This window comes from Camellia sinensis, chromosome 4, assembly GCF_055761805.1.
Source record: "Camellia sinensis isolate YWXY chromosome 4, ASM5576180v1, whole genome shotgun sequence".
Lineage (NCBI taxonomy): Eukaryota > Viridiplantae > Streptophyta > Magnoliopsida > Ericales > Theaceae > Camellia > Camellia sinensis.
Genome location: NC_138964.1, coordinates 107,775,847 through 107,796,224, shown reverse-complemented (window position 1 = coordinate 107,796,224; position 20,378 = coordinate 107,775,847). Strand labels below are relative to the sequence as shown.

General features: G+C 36.9%; 2 pseudogenes across 2 annotated transcripts in view; one reads left to right on the top strand and one right to left on the bottom strand.

Annotated features, from left to right (window-relative positions):
* Positions 1–20,378, bottom strand: part of LOC114258719 (thioredoxin-like fold domain-containing protein MRL7L, chloroplastic) — a 64,282-nt pseudogene that overhangs the window by 40,251 nt on the left and 3,653 nt on the right. Inside the window, exons 7-12 of the transcript XR_014327303.1 lie at positions 19,791–19,871; positions 19,627–19,695; positions 16,077–16,172; positions 10,773–11,301; positions 9,855–9,936; positions 9,664–9,775 (exon numbers count right to left, since the gene is read on the bottom strand). The product of XR_014327303.1 is annotated as a thioredoxin-like fold domain-containing protein MRL7L, chloroplastic (transcript). The remainder of the gene's footprint in view (positions 1–9,663; positions 9,776–9,854; positions 9,937–10,772; positions 11,302–16,076; positions 16,173–19,626; positions 19,696–19,790; positions 19,872–20,378) is intronic.
* On the top strand, positions 1,343–8,815 carry LOC114313919 (putative disease resistance protein RGA3 pseudogene; annotated as a pseudogene). Its single transcript, XR_014327307.1, has 3 exons — positions 1,343–6,285; positions 8,313–8,367; positions 8,451–8,815. The product of XR_014327307.1 is annotated as a putative disease resistance protein RGA3 pseudogene (transcript).

Below are 20,378 nucleotides of genomic sequence, written 5' to 3'. Positions count from 1 at the left end.
GTACAAGGTCGAATATTACTCATGCTGTTGGTGTAGTGAGTCGTTTTCTCTCTAATCCCGGTAAAGAACATTGGACAGCGATGAAATAGATTCTAAGGTATTTTCGAGGGACTTTGAAGGTGTGTTTGTGTTTTGGGAATGGTAAGCCGATACTTGGTGGGTTCACAGATCCCTACATAGCTGGTGATGTTGACTCTAGAAAATCTACTTTGGGGTATTTGGGAACTTTTGCAGGGGAGTTGTAGCACGGCAATCTAAATTGCAAAAATGTGTTGCTCTTTCAACTATGGAAGTTGAATTTATTGCCATTACAGAAGCTTGTAAGAAAGAGTTATGATTGAAGAAATTTTTGTAAGAATTGGATTTGAAGCAAGAAAGATATATGTTTTATTGTGATAGTCAAAATGCTATTCATTTAAGTAAAAAAATCTACAATTCATTCAAAATCGAAATACATTGATGTGAGATACCATTGGATTCGTGATGTGTTAGACTCAAAATTGTTATAACTCGAAAAGGTTCACAAGGATGATAATATTTCGGATATGTTGACTAAGACTTTGTCGAGGGGATAAACATTTGAAGTGTCGAACTTTGAAGGATATGATTGATAATTCCACACAAGTCAGTAAGGGGGGAATTATTGGGTATATCTCCTTAATGGAGTATGAGACTCAATTGATTTATTAAAAATATTTAATTTGGTTTGATGTTAACTATAATATTTTTATATATATTATATTTGATTTTTGGAGGCCCAATAGATATTTAATAATCTGTTTGGTAACAGTTAAGACTTTGATAAAAAGCCCAAGAATCAACATTATTTTTTTGATATTGTCTTGGTTTTTTACAGAAAGTGTGCAGCGGCTGATGGATATATTTCGGTGGATGTGTGCCTGTGAGAAGGACCAATTCACTGGTTTAATTTGTCAAGTACAGTGAGTGTATTTTGGCTGGAAGAAACGAACTTGGTTCAATCTTATTTGTTAAGTGTCAACTTTCAGTGCAACTTCGAAGGTTTTGTTGTGGAGATTGATTTGGGTCATTATTTTAGGTCTTTTACGCTTTGTTTTGAAGACAATTGGTTCATCTACTTTGGTAAAGTCTCTCTTCTATTTATTTGTAATTATTTAAAATTTATCTAAAGGTGATTTGTGAGACTATTTGTGTCTCGTTTATAATTATTTAAAAATTCTTAATTGATAATAGAATCGAATTTCAGTTCCGTAGACGTATTTCATAGTGAGAAAATCATATAAAAATTCTTATATCGTTATTGATTTAATTTTTTTATATTAACTTTTATTTTTATTAACTAATTTATTTGTGAAAAGTCATTTATTTTTCTTTAACAGTTGAAACATCGACTCATCTATTAATATAATCACTGACACTGCCAAGAAAGCAATGTTGAAACATTGACTCATCTATTAATATACTCACTGATTGTCAAAATGACAAATATAGGGTGCACAAAATTAACAAAGAGAGTTCTCCATTTCCATACTATTGTTCGCTATGATCTAACTTACAATCAATTTTATGAATTTATCCCTTTGAGCTCCAACTCAAAATCCCTCTTCATAATAGAGTAGGAATGGCAACGGGGCGGTTCGGAGTCGGGGAATGCACTTCCCGTTTTCGATCCCCGATAGTAAGAAATTCTCCGCCCCGTCCCTGATGGGGAGCCCATCGCCCCCGATCGGGGATCGGATATCCCCGACCCCACAAATTCCCCAAAATATAGCAGGTCAGATTTTTTATTTTTATTTTTTTTGATCTGTTAAACATTTTAAAATTAAAAAATCTGTAGATCTGTGTAACAATTACAGATCTCAGATCTGTGTATCAGCAAATCATCATCAACAACAATAACAAAATCAACAGATCTCAGAGAGAGAGAGAGAGACGGAGGCGATGGAACTGCGACGAACGACGGAGAAGATCGGCACGATGGACGACGGAGGAGGTGGAGCGGCGGTGCGAGGTAGACAGAGATGGAGGAGAGGTGCGAGAGTGACGAGGTTGACGGAGGTGCAGAGTCAACGACGGAGGTGAAGCGGCAGTGCGAGCTGGACGGCGGCGGCGGTGGATCTGGATGAGAGACGCGGTGGTGGTGGTGGTGGTGCGAGCTGGACGGCGGTGGTGTTGGATCTGAGAGAGAGAGAGAGAGAGAAGCCAGTGAGTGAGGGAGAGAGAGATGAGAGATCCGTGAGTGGGAGAGAGAGAGAAGTCAGTGAGCGTGGCTCTGAGACAGAGAGAGAGAAGTGAAAGTGAGAGGATGAGGGTTTGGTTTATATATAAATGTAGGGGTAAAATAGTAATTTCACATCGGGAATGAATCGGGCCGGGGACGGGACTGGGACACTTATCCCCGTCCCCGGCCCAAAACTAATCGGAGATTGATTTTTTAATACTATCCCCACCCCGTCGGGAGTATTTTTCGAAAAAAATCTGCTCAATTCGGGATCGAGGGATTAGGTCCCCATCAGGCCGGTTTCAAATTGTCATCGAGATAATAGAGATATTTTGTACCATTATCTTGGACATCATCTACCACTAATGTGGGATGCAAACATTATGAAGTCACGCTCTTGCAAAAAAAAAAGAAATTTCTTGAGACAAAGACACCGGCTATTATGATTTATAATTGCAAGAATATCGATGTCAGTTTATTTTGGATAAATTTTATGCATAAAAATACTATTTATAAATCATTTTTTTTCCTTAAAAAGGAGTCGATCATGTTGAAAAAGTAAAAAGTAAGGCCCAACTGTCTAAACAATTTTGGACGCTTGCTTGTGCCTAAACAATCCAATATAATTAACTTAACAGTAGCACTGGTTCTACTCGGGAGTTAGGTAGCAAATCCAGTAAATTGCAGCCATCTTGAATTGAAAATGTTATTGGTTAATTCAATTTTGATATGCGTGTAAATTCAACGATTTTTATATCAAGATTCCCCTCAAAGAAATAAAAGATTGTTTATTTCTTCGCTAGACAAGCGAAAATGAACTGCTGCAGGAGTAGGACAGTCTTACCATGAAACCAGTGGGACGCACATGTCCTTACAATTAACAAAGCAATGTTGGAAACATAGACATATATGTACACTTCTTTATAGGCACGCATGCGAATTTTCCAAAGCTAAAGCTTTGTGAAAAAAAAAATTGGTCATTCAGTTTGGCAAAGCATTTGCAATTTCATTTTTGAGCCTAACACCTTGAATCCAGGAAGCAAGTGACCATGGCTGTTCCATTTCTTCCGTTTGTGTTTAAAAATCTCAACTCCTTGATCCAAAATGAGGTGGGATTGCTCTGTGGAGTAGACACGGAGATGAAAAAGCTTTCAAGCACTCTCTCCACCATCCAGGCTGTCCTTGAAGATGCAGAGCAAAAGCAACTGCAAGACAAAGCTATACAGAATTGGTTGAAAGAGCTCAATGATGCAGCCTACGAGGCAGATGACATCTTGGATGATTGCGCAACCGAAGCCCTCCAATGTGAATTGAAAGGCCAAGGTTATGGTTCTCTCAAGAAGGTAAGCACTTCTTTGTTAACTTGTTATCCTGTTCAAAATATTCTGTTTCGTCACAAAATAGGGAACAGAATAAAAGAGATTACACAGAAGTTGGATGCAATTGCTGCTAATCGCAAATTTCACTTGACCGAGGGAGTTGTGGTGGAGACACGAGTTGAATATGATGTAAGCCGTGAAACCAGCTCCGTTATCACTGAACCACAACTCTACGGAAGAGACGAAGATAAAGAAAAGATTGTCAAATTTCTGGTCGAGGATGTATGTGATATTGAGGATGTTTCTGTGTATCCTATACTTGGTATAGGCGGTCTTGGAAAGACAACCTTCGCCCAAATGGCCTTCAATGATGAGAGGGTCAAACCCCACTTCGATCCTAAAATTTGGGTTTATGTTTCTCAAGATTTTGATGTGAAAAGGGTGATCAAAGCAACAATAGATTCTGCAAATGGAAAACCTTGTGAGGCAGTTGACCTAGACTCACTGCAGAGAAAGCTTTGCGACATGCTGAATGGGAAAAGATACCTGATTGTATTAGATGATGTGTGGGACGAAGATCCAGACAAGTGGGATGCGTTCAAGTATTCACTAGCATGTGGATCAAAAGGTGCTTCCGTTATCGTCACTACTCGTGTTGATAAGGTTGCATCAATCATGGGAACTATTTCACCTCATCGCTTGTCAGTTTTATCCGAAGAAGATTGTTGGTTGTTGTTCAGGCAACGAGCATTTGGACTTGGAAATGAAGAACGCCCAAACGTTGTCGCCATTGGGAAGGAGATAGTGAAGAAGTGCGGGGGTGTGCCTTTAGCTGCGAAGGCCCTCGGAGGGCTAATGCGCTTCAAAAGTGAGGAAAAAGAGTGGCTTCATGTTAAGGAAAGTGAAATTTGGAAATTACCCCAGGACAAAAATTCCATCTTGCCTGCCTTAAGATTAAGTTACTTTTATCTTCCATTGGAATCAAGACAATGTTTTGCTTATTGTGCCATTTTCCCAAAGGGTTATCAAATTCGAAAGAGAGACCTAATTCATCTTTGGATGGCTAATGGCTATATTTCATGCAAAGGAGGATGGGAACCGGAAGATATTGGTGATCAGATTTGGAATGAATTATGTTTGATATCTTTTTTCCAAGAGGTGAAGGACTACGGAAGTGATATGTGTTTCTGCGAGATGCATGATCTTGTGCACGATCTTGCCCAATCAATTACGAAGGGTGAATGTCAAATGATTGAGTTTAACAGTTCAAGTAATATATACAACGAAAAACCTCATCATGTAACATTGGTTGTCGAGCCTGTGGATAATTTTAATAACACATTACACAAAGTTGTATCCTTACGGACATTACGACTGCAACGCCCGTCAATTATCTCATTAGGATATGACAGTTTTTCGTGTGATTTCAGAATGTTTGGTTCACTGCGAGCTTTTGATGCACGGAGCAGAGTGAAAGAGTTGCCACCTTCAATTGGCAACTCAAAACATCTGAGGTATTTGAACCTTTCCCATTCTGGTTTCAAGCAACTTCCTGATTCAATTTGTAATCTCTTGAATTTGCAAACGTTAATTCTAGGCTACTGTTCGCAACTTGAGAGATTGCCCCAGAACATGAGGTACCTGAGAAGTCTCCGACATCTTTTTCTGTCATACTGTCAGTTAATTGAGATGCCCCCAAAAATTGGGCAGCTAACCAACCTGAAGACGTTGAATGAATTTGTTGTCGGTAAGAGCACTGATTGTAGTCTCCTAGCTGAATTGAAATGCTTGAACCTTAAAGGAGAACTTCGTATCCGCCACCTTGAGAGAGTGAGAAATCCGTTGGATGCAAAAGAAGCCAATTTAGTGGGAATGCAAAATCTTATTCAGTTGCAACTAAATTGGGAATGTGGTTTTGCTGAATGTGAATCACAGGAAAATGTTGAATCTGAAGCACAGGAAAATGTTAAATCTGAGCTAGTACTTGAAGCCCTTCAACCTCATCCAAACCTAAAGAAGTTGGTCGTAAGCGGGTACAAAGGTACTCAATTCCCGCTCTGGATGAGGGGTTCAGATCTTCAAAATGTAGTTAATATCGAGCTCTCCGGGTGCAACAACTGCTTACAACTTCCACCGCTTGGACAACTACCTTTGCTACAAAGCCTTGAAATTTATAAAATGAAAGTAGTGGGGTGTATTGAAAACGAATATCCTGGCGGTGGAGGATTCCCATCTTTGGAAGAACTCACAGTTCGCGATTGTCCGAAATTGGAAGGTTTGTCAAGGGAGGAGGGAAGAGAGTTGTTCCCTCGTCTACGTGAGATAATTATTGATAATTGTCCTAAATTGAGCTTCCCGCATCTTTCGGCTCCCAAAGAATTGTCGTTGGTTGGCAAGTGCACCATGGGACTAAATTCAATATCAAATCTTAGTAGTCTCACTTCCCTCACTATTGGTTCTGATTTCGAGACGGTTTGTTTTCCAAAAGAGTTTCTGAGGAACCTTACTCTTCTTGAGTCACTAGTGATTCAGTATTGTCATAGCCTTAAAGTGTTGCCTGGAGACCTTGCAAGCCTTGTCACATTGAAGTCATTGAAGATCAAACGATGTCCAGAGCTCGAGTCTTTGCCAGAGGAAGGGCTACGAGGCCTTGAATCTCTCCAATCGTTGCACATTATCGACTGCTGTAAACTGGAAAGGCGATGTGAGAAGGGAAAGGGAGAGGATTGGTATAAGATTGCGCACATACCAGAAATCAGTATTGAGGTATATGATTCTTCTTTTGCTCATTGTATTTCTAGTTGGTTTACAACTGTAACACACTATATTAAATAAATAGCCAAGGGTAACCCATTTATAAATAAATAATTTTAAAAAAAATTCACCAAATAATAAATTAACATTCACCTTAATTTGTTCAGTACCTAAATTTGAATTTGTATATTTTCTCCAATTCGTAGAAGTTGTTAAACAAATTAATCTCAAATTGATTGAGATTTCAACAATAAGGTTCCGTTTGTTCTGTTATAAAATATTTTTCATGTAAGGTAATTTTGTCCAAAAAAAAAAAATATTTTTATTTTTATTTTTATTTTTAGATGTTTGGTTGTCACTAAAATATTTTCTCCAACGAAAATATTAATAAAGAATTAATTATAGAGTAAACTTTAAAAAGAAAAAAAATATACAAAGATAATATTCATATATATAATTTTCATTTAAGATTAAACATAAATGATGTGACAACAATACTCTTACAATTATGAATTATAATAATGAAAATTTTGTTTTTAATGAGTGGATATAAATGTAACATACCATTATACATAGATTTTTTGTATACAAATTATGTTTGTATATCATTATTCAATGGATAAAAGACAGTTTTAGTCTCTCAACCTTCAATTTTGTCATTTTGGCCCTCAAAATTATCAATTTGAGTCAATTTAGTTCTATCTCTAACGTTTGTTTACATTGATAACGGGAAATATATTTTATCTTTTGGTAAAAGATAACTTTGGTTCCTAAAGTATATATTTCTTGCCATATTAGTTTCTTAAGTTTTAAATTTTGTCATTTTGGTTCTCAAAATTGTTAATTTAAGCTACAACCAAATTGACAACTTTGATAACTAAAATGACAAAATTTAAAACTTGAGAGACTAGAATGACAATAAACGAATATTTTAGGGACCAAAACTGTATTTTATTCATATTCCTATTATCCATGTAGACTCACGTTAGACCTATGACTAAATTGACTCAAATTGACAATTTTAAGGACCAAAATGACAAAATTAAAACTTAAGGGATTAAAATAAAAAACATCGCATATTTTAGGGACTAAATTATCTTTTATCCTTATTCAAGAATAAAAGAAGACAAGGATTGAATATAACAAAAATAATAACCCGAAACCTTAACTTTGAACCTTAATCTTGATCAATTGCTCAACCATAATATATATATATATATATAGGTATATATATACATATATGTATGTAGAGAGAGAAAGAGAACAAAAATATTCAATGTGTATGAAAATAATGAGATTTGATATATATACATCAAATAGTATTAACCATGATATTTTATGGACAAATAAACCTATCCTAAGGCATTAGGTGTAATCATGCACTAGGACTTGTGTGATGAATAGTACCTCTCATGACAAACATTTGTCATAAAATTGATCAGGCCTGACATGTTTTGCATGATTCATAATTTGAACTTCAATTTTCATTGTCAATAACAATTATTGGTTAAAAATAGTTACATATTTTCTTTGAATTGTTTTTTGTGTTTTTTAAAGAAAGCTTGCCCAAAGAAAATTTTCAAATTCAAGTGTATCCGAACTACTTGAATTGAAAGAATTCATCTAATGGTTGGTTTATTTAGTTCTAAACCTGGCCTTATAATAGCAAAATCTGAGCTAAATGTTCTTCCAAGCTCCTTTCCATCAAAATGGTCGACTACTTCTTTAGCTTTTTTTATAGCTCTCATCGTCTTACCTATGTTTCATCAATAATGTGTGAGAACAATCATTATGAAATGGTGGTCAGCAGCTAATTCATATACAAGCAGGACAAATTAATGTAACAAATTATTTGAAGAAGGCAAATCATTTGTTTTTTTGAACCTGATTATGTTTGAAGAACATAAATCATTTATTTATTTTTAACCTGACCTATCTAAGATGGTCTATTCGGATTGGTTTGCTTCAAAATGGCCATAAATGTCTAAAGTTTACTTTCTATACTGCTGATTGTATGAATTTGTGGTTACCTATGACAGGGCGAGTACACCCAGGACCTTGAGAGCTCATTGAGTACTCCATAATTCAGAGATTGTATGTTTCATCTTTTATAGGTTTTTGTTTTCTTTTGTTTTTCTGTGTCATTGGACGTAATATTATTGCGTTTGTAATAGCAGGGGCTGCCATGCTCTCTGGGTCACGATGGCTGCTGCTAGTATTGAAGTGGCTGTGGCATCGGATGCTTTGTTGGTGGGAAGGTTTTGGGTTGTTCATGGGTATGAGATTATCTAATAGGAGGTGGATCAAGTCAGTTGTTCTGTTATCCAACTCTGCTATGTTAGTTTCTTTTATGCAAAATAAAGATTAAATGTAGACCATATTTGCCAGTGAGTAATAATGTTCGTCACGGTGGATATTGGGGGCTCTAGCATGCCATATGACCTGTTTTTGTGCCTTTTATTGTCTGAGATGATTTGAAATTCAATTTCTGCGGATAATTATTTGTGAGAATGTTAATTTTGGAGTCTTTTAACTTGTGTCATGAGTTGTGTGGATTATAGCTTGCATAAACTCTACAAATTAATTGTCAGTGTATGGAACTCCACGTGGAACATATTTGCACAGGTCACACTTGATGAAGTGTTCATTAGGGGGGCAACCACCAATGTTCCAATGCCAACTTGGTAGCTAAAATACAAATCCCCTCTTGGACTTACAAAGCTATAAATGCCTAAATTGACATGAACTCATAAGCCCGTGTCTCTCAAGGAATACACGGGCCCTGAGAAATTTCCTTTCATGTGAGCCGTCTCCATACACTAATTGGTTGTGTAATGAATGCAACAAGCTAGAATTTATGTTGGTACCAAAATCAAGGATTAAAGAACAGGACACAAACTATCTGAGGAAAAAAAAAACAGAAACTCCATATTCATCTTGTTCATAAATAACAAAATTTTCAGTTTTCACGTTGAAATTAACAAACAATTGCTAAATGTAGTTATAAATCTCCCCTAGAAATGTACATATGAGCTAAATTTTCCTGGTGTCCATTGATCTGTATGGGGAACAACATGGTAAACACAGCATCGCTAACCCAGAAACTCATTCTCTAAACCATAGCATACATATATATATAGTTATGTACAACTTTTATTCTGACACTATTCGCTGTTGATTCAAATGGTAGGGACTGGTTCTTCACTCTTTCCAACGGTATTCAAGCTAGGCAGTTTGGCTGCCTCCGTAATAAAAGAATGCCATTATTTTTGACAACTCATCTGCTGTTTGAATCGCTGAATACCAGGGAAAAAATCAAATATAATACAATTATTATGATTCAAGGCTGAGGCTGTGTCAAGAATATAATTTATTTACTAGAAAATTTACCTTTCTCACAGTATAAGATCTTTCCAGCTTTAGTGAAGATAAGCTCTGGGAAGATGGACACTTGCAGAGCAGAGACCAAATCAAGCTCAACAACAGCATCTATTGCAACACACTGTTTGGTAGTTGAAAATAAAATAAATGTTAAAAGGTGGGATGATGAGAATAAAAAATAAGTAAATGGCTTTACTTACTCTTGGTGATGGTAGCCGACAGCTCCATATGATATTTACAGCTTTCTCCAATTCATCCCGCGTCCTTTCATTTTACAGTGGTCTGCAGAGATTCATAAGTTTTCATTAAATAATAAAAATATACTCTATAATAAATCTAGCATTTTTTGCTATAAAATCAATCATGAAAGTTTGACATCTCATTAAAAATATTCTGATAGCTTCCAATGCACCATGGAAAATCAACATCAATAAACATCACCACCAATTAATTGACCCAAGCCTTTAGAAATCAAATAACAAACAGAATTTTTCTTTCCCTCATTAGACAGTGATGGCTGTAAGCATACAAGAAATTGTGAAAGAACACTCAACTTGAGTAATCGAAAGTAGCAATATAGAAAAGTGTGAAAGGTCAGAAGACCAATTAATCCATGTGCATTGACCCATTGGAAGTGAACCTCTATTCTATAAGTAGAATGAGAAGATTGAACACAGATTCAATGTGTAAACCAGCTAGCCATCAATCACATAAATTGAAAATTGGTACACAAGAAGGATAGCTGTTACCAAGGAATATATAGAAAAGTCACGGGTTCACCAAGACTAACAGGAGAAACTCCATGAATCTGTAATTAGATACAGTACAAGGCACCAAAAGAAGAAGATCATAGCATTGCAGAAGCAACTAGAACTTCAAAAGATCACATCACTTCCAATATGAAAAATGAGAATCAGATCCATCAATGCACAGGCATCAAATGGAAATGAGAATTACAAACCATACTAGGAAACAAAAAGAACATGAAGCAACATTGCCCAAGACTGCTAAGACAACTAGCACTTTATATCAAATGGCTGATGAATGTTTATCCAGTCAGAATTCAAAACCAAGATGTTCAGGGGAAAAAAAAAAAAAAAAAAACACTGAAAACTAACCTTCTATATTGATTATCCACAAAGACAATCAAAGGAGTGAAGTCCTTGAACACAGTCTCTTCCCGTTCTCTGGTGGTGATGTCCTTGATTGGATGAATGCAATTGTCATCTTGCCACACCAATTCATTTTCACTATCATAATTCTCATCACCATCGTCCTTCTAGACATTTTATAGTAATCTTGTCGAAGAATTGACCCAAGCTGAAACCCCACCCATCAGAATCTTCGGGCCAATCAGGATCATCCTCCTCCACAACAAGTGGATAATCAGCCAAAAGCTTCTGCATCTTCTTCCTCCTCTTGACAGGGTCTACTTCCTCTTCGACATCCGGATTCATATAAATCACTTCTCTAATCTTCCTGCGCCATTCTTGCCTCTGTTCCTCATCCATAAGTAAGGGATCATCATCCTCCCCATCACTCCCACTAGATGCTTCTCCATCCTTTTTCCCCCCATCATCATCAGGCTCGAGTCTTTCAGCTATTCTAGAAGCTCTTAATTTGCTTAATGTGAAACCACCAGCCTGCCTTTCATAATCAAATTCACAGGAAATATACGTCAGGAATACGCAAGCTAAAATAATCTTTATAGCAATTGATATTATAACAGAAAGGGGCGCACTTGGGAAGGTGACTTCGGAAAGTTTGGTGATGATATTGACAGGGGTAGAATTGTCCATCCTTGAGGAAAGCTGTTAGAATTTACCATCACCTACCACCACTACCACCTCACCTACTCCACTAAACCTAACCCACTACACCACTACCACCTCACCTACTCCACTAAACCTAACCCACTACACCACTACCACCATCCACTACACCTACATCTATATAAGGAACCATTTGTAATAGACACAAAATCAATTCAACATATCAATAATACATAAATTCTTACATGGTATCAGAGCAAGGTTAAGAACCTATTCATTCTGCTTCACCGGCGGGCGGCAGCCTCGCCTTGGCCGCCCGCCGGACCTCTACACATAACCCCCTGTGTTCGTCTTTGCAACACTCTCTTTCCCATTTTTTATTTCCCATTTGATTTGGAACTATGAAGCTAGTTACCAACATCAACCCCAAAAGACTCTTCAGGTCAAAGAAGAGCCGGTCGGTCTCACGATCCGACCCGTTATCGTTCAGCTCCGGTTCCTCCTCCTCCGAGTCCTCAACCTCCGGGCCGCTCCACCACCGCAAATCCGAACCCGAAAAGGAGACTCCGACTAGCGTTTTGCCTTCGAAATCATCGGAGATCTCATGCGATTGGTCCGAAATCTGCTTCGAGCTCGTTCAAACCTTCAAGATGATCGATAAAGACGCTGATGGAACGATCACGAGCAAGGAGCTCGAGGCTTTGCTCAGCCGAGTCGGCCTAGTCGGCGCCGAGCCACCGACCGAGGAGGAACTGAAATTGATGCCTGACGTTGAGCTTACAACCGTCACAGGGAATGTGCACTTTCAGAACACAAGTCTGGATCTTCAATATTGATGGGGTTTTACACAACCCATATAGACTCAGACCTTGGCAAGGTCACTGTGTCGGGAAATGTAGACCCACACACGCTGATCAAGACGCTAAGCAAGAGCGGCAAACATGCTGAGCTTTGGGGTGCTCCCAAGGCCAATAACCAGACGATCATGCAAATTGACAACCCATGATGATGGCTAATGGTCCGCATATGCCTAAAATGATGATAATACTTCTTTTCACACACTGATGTTCCCCACTAAACTTCCTTTTCTTTTCTTTTTTCTTTTTTTTTTTAATTTTAATCCCTCTTTTTAAAAAGAAAATGAAACACAAGATTTGCACACCCATGCTTTCCTTAATATATTATTGTTATTCTTATTATTATTATTATTTTAATCTAAAAAAAAAAAAAAAAAAAAAAACACCCACGTGAATATTTCCCCCATCTTTCATTTTTGATTTCCAAGTTATTCTTATTATTTCTTTCTTTATTTTTCTTTTACATTATTTTTACTCTTTTTTAAATTTCATTCATACCATATAGCTTTGCACACCAAACCATCTTTTATTCATATCGTGATCAACCCCGATCCACATTTTACACAAAAAAAAAAAAAAATACACAAAACATCACAACAACAGCAGCTTTGTTTTCTTTTCTGCAGACGGCCACCAACCGACCTACTCTGCCGCCGGTCTCTTCTTTTTGCCTCCGTCCTGGGCAGTCCTTGACGGTGTTGCCTCCGTGCTTCCTAGACCACCCAGCAAGTTGCCTCCTCCCTGCTCCTCCACTGCAGCATATGATGGCCCTCCAAATCGGAACATCACGGTGGCCTTCCGCTTCAGCTCCTTGTTTTCTGCCTTTAGCACACTGCTCTCTGCTCGCGCATCCTTATACATGCGTTGGAGCAGAGCCAGCTGGGCATTTAAATGCTGCACCTCATTTGTCCTACTCTGCAGCCGGTTCGACAAGTTTGTGACCGCCGTCATGCTTTCCACACATGCCTTCAAAGTATACTGATTGGCCTCCACATCCGACTGCACTGCCATTCTTTGCTCCACAGACCGCATCGGAAAGTTCAACGGAGTAAACTCCGGGGCGCTTGGTTGAGGTTCCAGTGCCACCGCACCAGTTGTCTCTCTTGTTGACTCGTTGAGGTCGGGAAAGAGAGTGAGCAGACTCCGGGAAGATGACGCCATTTTCTGGGCAACAGAGTGTTACAGAATATCTCTCGCAACAGAGTGTTACAGACTCTCTCTCTCAGCACAACGAAGAGTTTTTCAGACTCTCTCTCTCAGCACAACGAAATTTTTTTTCAGAGGTTTTTTGCAGCTTTTCTCTGCCTCAGCCTCAGCCTCCGTCTTATAGCCGAGGCAGCCACGCGCATCGCGCGCCTCTTGCCACCAGCCGACAAACGGGCACGCAAGCCAAGGCGCCCACGTACCTCGCCATCATGTCTGGCTCGTCTTTTGATGAATTGGGCACGCCTTTTGATGGCACGCCTTTTAAAAAATTGGGCACACCTTTTGAGGGTGCGACTTTTTCAGGGGTCCGACAAGACTCTGTAAACTGTCCCGACATTGATCCCGATTAGCTCCTTTATGGGTCCGACAAGACTCTGTAAACTGTCCCGACATTGATTCCGGTTAGCTCCTTCAAGGGTCCGACAAGACTCTGTAAACTGTCCCGACATTGATTCCGGTTCGCTCCTTCAAAGGGTCCGACAAGACTTTGTAAACTGTCCCGACATTTATTCCGGTTAGTTTGTACAAGGGTCCAGCAAGACTCCGTAAACTGTCACAACAGTGTCTGTTACAACGGTCCGACATGACCCCGTAAACTGTCTTCTACATCGGTCCGACATGACCCCATAAACTGTCTTCTACATCGGTCTGACACGACCACACAGTGTCTGCTACAACGGTCCGACATGACCCCATAAACTGTCTTCTACATCGGTCTGACACCGCCATCCAGTGTCCTCTACACCGTTATGACACCACCATACAGTGTCCTCTACATGGTTATGACACCCCCATACAGTGTCCTCTACAACGTTATGACACCACCATCCAGTGTCTTCACCAATGGTCTGACACGACCATACAGTGTCTCTTATCCTTTTTTATTTTTTATGTATTTTCTTATTTTGTTCCTCTCTTCAAACTCAAGTTGGTTAGTTTCTATCCTCCTTGAGTTTGCGGGGGGCTGTTAGAATTTACCATCACCTACCACCACTACCACCTCACCTACTCCACTAAACCTAACCCACTACACCACTACCACCTCACCTACTCCACTAAACCTAACCCACTACACCACTACCACCATCCACTACACCTACATCTATATAAGGAACCATTTGTAATAGACACAAAATCAATTCAACATATCAATAATACACTCCACTAAACCTAACCCACTACACCACTACCACCTCACCTACTCCACTAAACCTAACCCACTACACCACTACCACCATCCACTACACCTACATCTATATAAGGAACCATTTGTAATAGACACAAAATCAATTCAACATATCAATAATACATAAATTCTTACAAAAGCACACCAGTTTTCCATCCTTTTTCCTTAAACTGATTAATAGTGGTAGCAGCAACAGAAGAATAAGGGGAATCTTTAAAATTTTTCTCTTTCAGCGGATAAGAGAAAAAAATGTCCAAACCCAATCGTATGTTGTAGCGCCATTTCTGTATAACAACACAAAGCAAGAATAAATGAAGACTACAAAGTTATATATATATATATAGAGAGAGAGAGAGAGAGAAAGAGAGTATAAATTCAAAAAAAATAAGGAATAAACAAATGAGTTTTCAACAACTGCATGGGTAAAAATTCCAAAACTCTAACTCTTAAACTCGCTTCTTTCCTATTGTATTCCAATCCATTTTTTGAGCTCTATGACTTATTTTTTGTTTGTTATCCTAATTATGAGAACCACTATAATATTATCATAGGTGAAGGAAATGAGGTGTTAAAAATGCTACATAAAAGCAATACACTTCTATTACATTACAATCAAGAAATTACAAAACACGCAAGGGATAAAATTTATGATAACAAAAATGAACCCACAAATATATGAATGTGCTAATTACAAATGCAACGGAAATCAAAACTCATCTCTAATGTTAAAAAGTAAAATGAACAGGTTTATTCCACGGAAAATGCTATTCCACCAGAATTTGTATACAGAATTTTGTAGCCATAATGACATGGCAGTGTTATTTTGGGTAATTAAAGACATCTCCATGAGTTCTTTCTTTTGAGACGATAGCTCAAAACCCAGCCAAATCATTCAGTATAACTTTTCAGCATAGATTTTCGATTTGTATATCACTACTCTTATTTCACATACACAATTGTGCATAACTATTTGCTTGCCTTCTGAACTAAATACCAAGGTAGCTAAGCATTGAATTTCACTAGAAAAACTGGTTTAGGTGGCAAAAAGGGCAAACAGAGCACAGCTTGGCCCCTACAACTTAACTTTCACACCCCCCAAACAGAAAAGCAAAGAATCAGAAAAATTCAGTGCCTTTCAATTGAAATGATCCCCCAAAAACTCAGCAAAACTGAATAAAAGTCAAGGCAAAACTATCCCCAGAATGAGGGGTTGTTCCAAAAATTCAGCAAAACAAAAACATATATCAACCAATGATCAATGTGTATAGTAATAATTGCATCTATGAAAACCAACTGAATCATGAACGGCTGGTGCTCATCTACTGGGTTAATACATATAAACCCTAAACAGCAGAAACAAAATCAAATAACCCTAAACCATTAACAGAGAGAAGAAGAGACCTGAGACCACTGAATGAATGCTTGTGGCTTCCAAAAGTGAAGGCGGTGGGAAACGAGGCAGAGAGCTGCTCGAGGGAAGCAACGCGGGAAGTGACTCTGTTTGGATGGGGTTAAAGTTGGTGAGAAAGTGATAAAAATCTCTATGATAATATTAGGTTTGGTTAAGAAATTAATAATAATAATAATAATAATAATAATAATAATAATAAATTGTGAGAAATAAATTCTTTTAATTTATGAGAAATTATAGAAAATATTTTTTTTTTTAAAAATATAACAAAATAAATTCCAAATTTTTAATTTTATTAATTTAAATATTAATTTTTTTAATTTATTTTCACTCTAAATTATTTCTCCATTTCTATTAGGTAAAAATAATGAAAAATAGTATTTTAATCTTTAAACTCAACAAAAAAAATGTATTTTAGACACTTCATATACATTGATTTTAATGAACGATAAATATTATTTGAAAAGTAAAACATTTATTTTTTAAAAAATACATGTAATAAATTAACATGATTACAATTATTGGATCGAATTTTTTTTTAATAGATGATCTATCTGGAGTGGTTCAAAAATTAAACAATTCAAATTTTCAAAACGTGACTTATGGTCTGCCCTGCTAACCGAAACAACACAATTTTATAAGGGAGATAAGTTGTACCCCTAGGCCCCGTTTATTTTCCTCTTTCACAATCTGGAGTAGACTGTGAATAATGAGCAGTGAACATACCTCCTGTTTGTTTGCAGATTTGCGGAATAGATTCATAAGCCAAAGGGCTTTAGATGGGCCTTGCACATTGGGATTGTTAGTCTGTCCCAACATTTGGTATTGAAAATTAGTCCGTTGGTATTAGGGGAGTAATTTACTTGTTTACCCTCTTTTTCTCTGTGTGTGTGTGTGTGTTCTCTTATCATATATATATATATATATATATATGTGCATATTTCATTTGGTTTTCTCGCCAACCAAACAGAAGTGTAGACAAATTGCAAATTAGATCAGTAAATTTGAAGAGTGATGCTCCGATCTTTGACTAAATCAGACAAAAGAGATACAAATCAAAAGACATACACGATATACAAAATTGAAACTTGTAAGAAAAACAAAATTATGTTGACAGTGAAGATCGGCGTCATCGTTGTTGACGGTGATGATCGGCGTTGTTGCAGTGAATGATGGTGATGATCGGCATCGTTGCGTTGTCGTCGACAGTGAAGATCGGCGTCATCGTCGTCGTTGCGGTGCTGATGGATGAAGGCAAAGCTTTGTTTTTGTTTTTTAATAGAGAAGGCAAAGATGATGATGAATGAACCAATATTTTAGTGCATAAAATCTTTCAATAGAATGTTTAAAACCATGGACTGGGCTAATTTGTTTTCTTTTGGTTCTCTAATTATTACTTCTTCCGCCCTTTTATAAAAATAATTTAATATAATAATATTTATAAAAATAATTTAATATAATAATACTTTTATAAAACATAATTTTTAATATTAAAATATATCACAAATAAACACAATTTTTCATAATCCACTCACTAACAATTTCCAAATTTGATAATAATGTAATAAGGGTATTTATGAAATTTTACTAGTTAATCCCACTCCTATCTCTCAAAATAAACAAGAATTATTGCTAGTTCACCAGTTATCAAACAAACACAAATTTTCTTAGTCCCCTCATTAACAGTATCCTCACTAATAATTCCCTCACTAACAATCTCACCCAATCTACCTCTAAAAACAAATGGACCCTTAAAGCAAACTACTAACAATTTTGTCCTCTCTTCTCTATTGTTTCATAAATTAAATAAAGCAATGAGTTTCACTACCTATTTTGCATAATTGTAGCAAACGAAGGGTTGTAGGAAGATGTTTTGTTCAGAGTTATCTGGATGATAAATTGGGTCGAAAAGTTGAAATTTTCCAGTGATCATCTAAATTGTTTAGTTAGCAAACAAGAACGAGTTTTGATGGGACTACAGAGGAGATGTGAATTTAATGGTAGTAATGTGGTTTGAGAGATTATGAGTTCTTTCTTAAAGACTTTTATTTTTATTTTTATTTTTACTAAGCAATTAATGTTTGTGGTGAATGAGAAAAAAAAAAAAAAAAAAGAGAGATTAGAATTGGTGCATTTAGAGAGACAGAGTTGAACATAAAGATGAACAATATAGAGTGATCCTACAAGAAACTTCATAGTGGAGGAAGTATTAATAATTATTAACAAAGAAACCCCAACAAGATGATTATTAGGAAAGAAAACTGGTTTGTGTTTGGATTTATGATTCTCCCCGTTGCATATTTATAATGGAATTACACCATGCAACGGTAATTATAATAATATTTTCTTAATTTAAAATAATTATAAATTTACATTCCTATTTCATAATTATTAGATTTGCAATGTAATTTTTTTTATTACAAACATGTAATAAAGAATATCAAAACACTACAAAAAAATTACTTTTTTGCGACGGTAAAATGCCGTTGCAAATACTCAAAACGCCATCTCAAAAAGTTTTTTGCGACGGTAACTGACCTTTTGCGACAGCAAGTGGGGAGTCGCAACAAAGGGGGTTGCAAAAGGGTTTTAGCGACGGTATAACACCGTCGCAAAAAAAGGCGACGGCAAAAATACCTTTTGTCGCTATTAACACATGAAAATCTGAGTTTTTTTGAAACGGCACTGTGTTGCTGTCGCTAAAAGGGTTATTTGCGACGGCACAAATACCGTCACTAAATGGTTATTTGAGACAGCACTTAATGCCGTCACTAAAGTACTTTTGGCGACGGCAAATGACACCGTCGCTAAAAAACTTCATTTTCAACAAATGCCCTATCTTTTGCGACAGCATTATTGTCGTCGCAAAAAACCCTGATTCTATTTTAAGACGGTGTGTGCTGCCGTATCAAAAAAAAAAATTATAATAAAATTATTAAAAATATGAAAATGGCCTATATTAAATGAAAAATAACTAAAAAAATTATTTTCATTCAGAATTGTTGGTCGAGGAAAAGCATGCATTCACACTAGGAACATGAAATCCATCAAGCAACTTTTATATATAACATATTTTCCATCCTAAGCAATGGCAAAATAGAAAATAGCAGCATATAAAATCACCAACAAATTTCTCATTAACCAAACCCCTAACACCAAGGCTGTGTTTGGTGCCATGGAATGGGACTACATTTTTGGCAATGGACACACAACAATTATGATTCTGAATGATAAAAATTTAGAGGTGCCTAAGAAAAGCATAATGGATCTATGGACACACAACAATTATGATTCTGAATGATAAAAATTTAGAGGTGCCTAAGAAAAGCATAATGGATCTGGCATTCTAACATTCCGATGTCAAAACCAGCATCACGTCCTAGAACTTGAAATCCTTTTTCTTCGATTTTCCATCATTTTCCTGCATTTTCCATTTCCTCTTCTTCTCATTCTAAAAAATTCCACCTTATCAGAACAAAAGTGTCCATAAATACTAATTAAAACAAGTACAAAATCAGAAAGATTGTAAGAGATGCACACCTCGGCAACCATGTCACTGAAATCCTCCCGCTAACTACGCAGCTTCTCCTCCTCCTTGCTTCCTCATACCTGTGAAATGCAAAACAAATATGAATTAAGCGCCTTGTAGCTAATGTACTGATACTGATACTGACACTAAACAAACTATGAGGACTTGGACTTACTTTGCATGCAAGACATTGTTCATTACTTCTAACTCTTCTGGTTGTAATGTGACATCAACTTCTACAGCAGAATATCTAAAACTACATGCATTCTTCAGTGCTCGCATAGAAACTAACAAAGCATGAGTCATAGAACTAGTGGCATGTAGCCCAATTGATGAAATTAGGTCAACTTCAAAACAGAAATTTACTTGTTAAGATTTAAATATCCACCTCATGCAACAGGGGAGCACAAATGCCAGTCATATTTAGGGTAAGTTTGGGAAGTTAAAAAATAGCCAAAAGAGCCACACACACACACACACACACAAAAAAAAAGAAATTACTAAAAAATGAAGACTACTTCTCATGCCCATGAATCTGAAGACAAGATAGGAAACAATCAAAGTACCAGGACGACAAAAATTCCCTGCAGTGCATTAATTTACAGATGACGATGACTATGATGAAGATGAGAACAATGATGCAAAGTTACTAATATGAGATACAGAGAGTGCTATGAATATTAAGGAATTAGATGAAAACATATGGAAAGGATTAAGATATTTGCTAAACAAGGACATTCCTGGTTTACCATTGTATTCAATT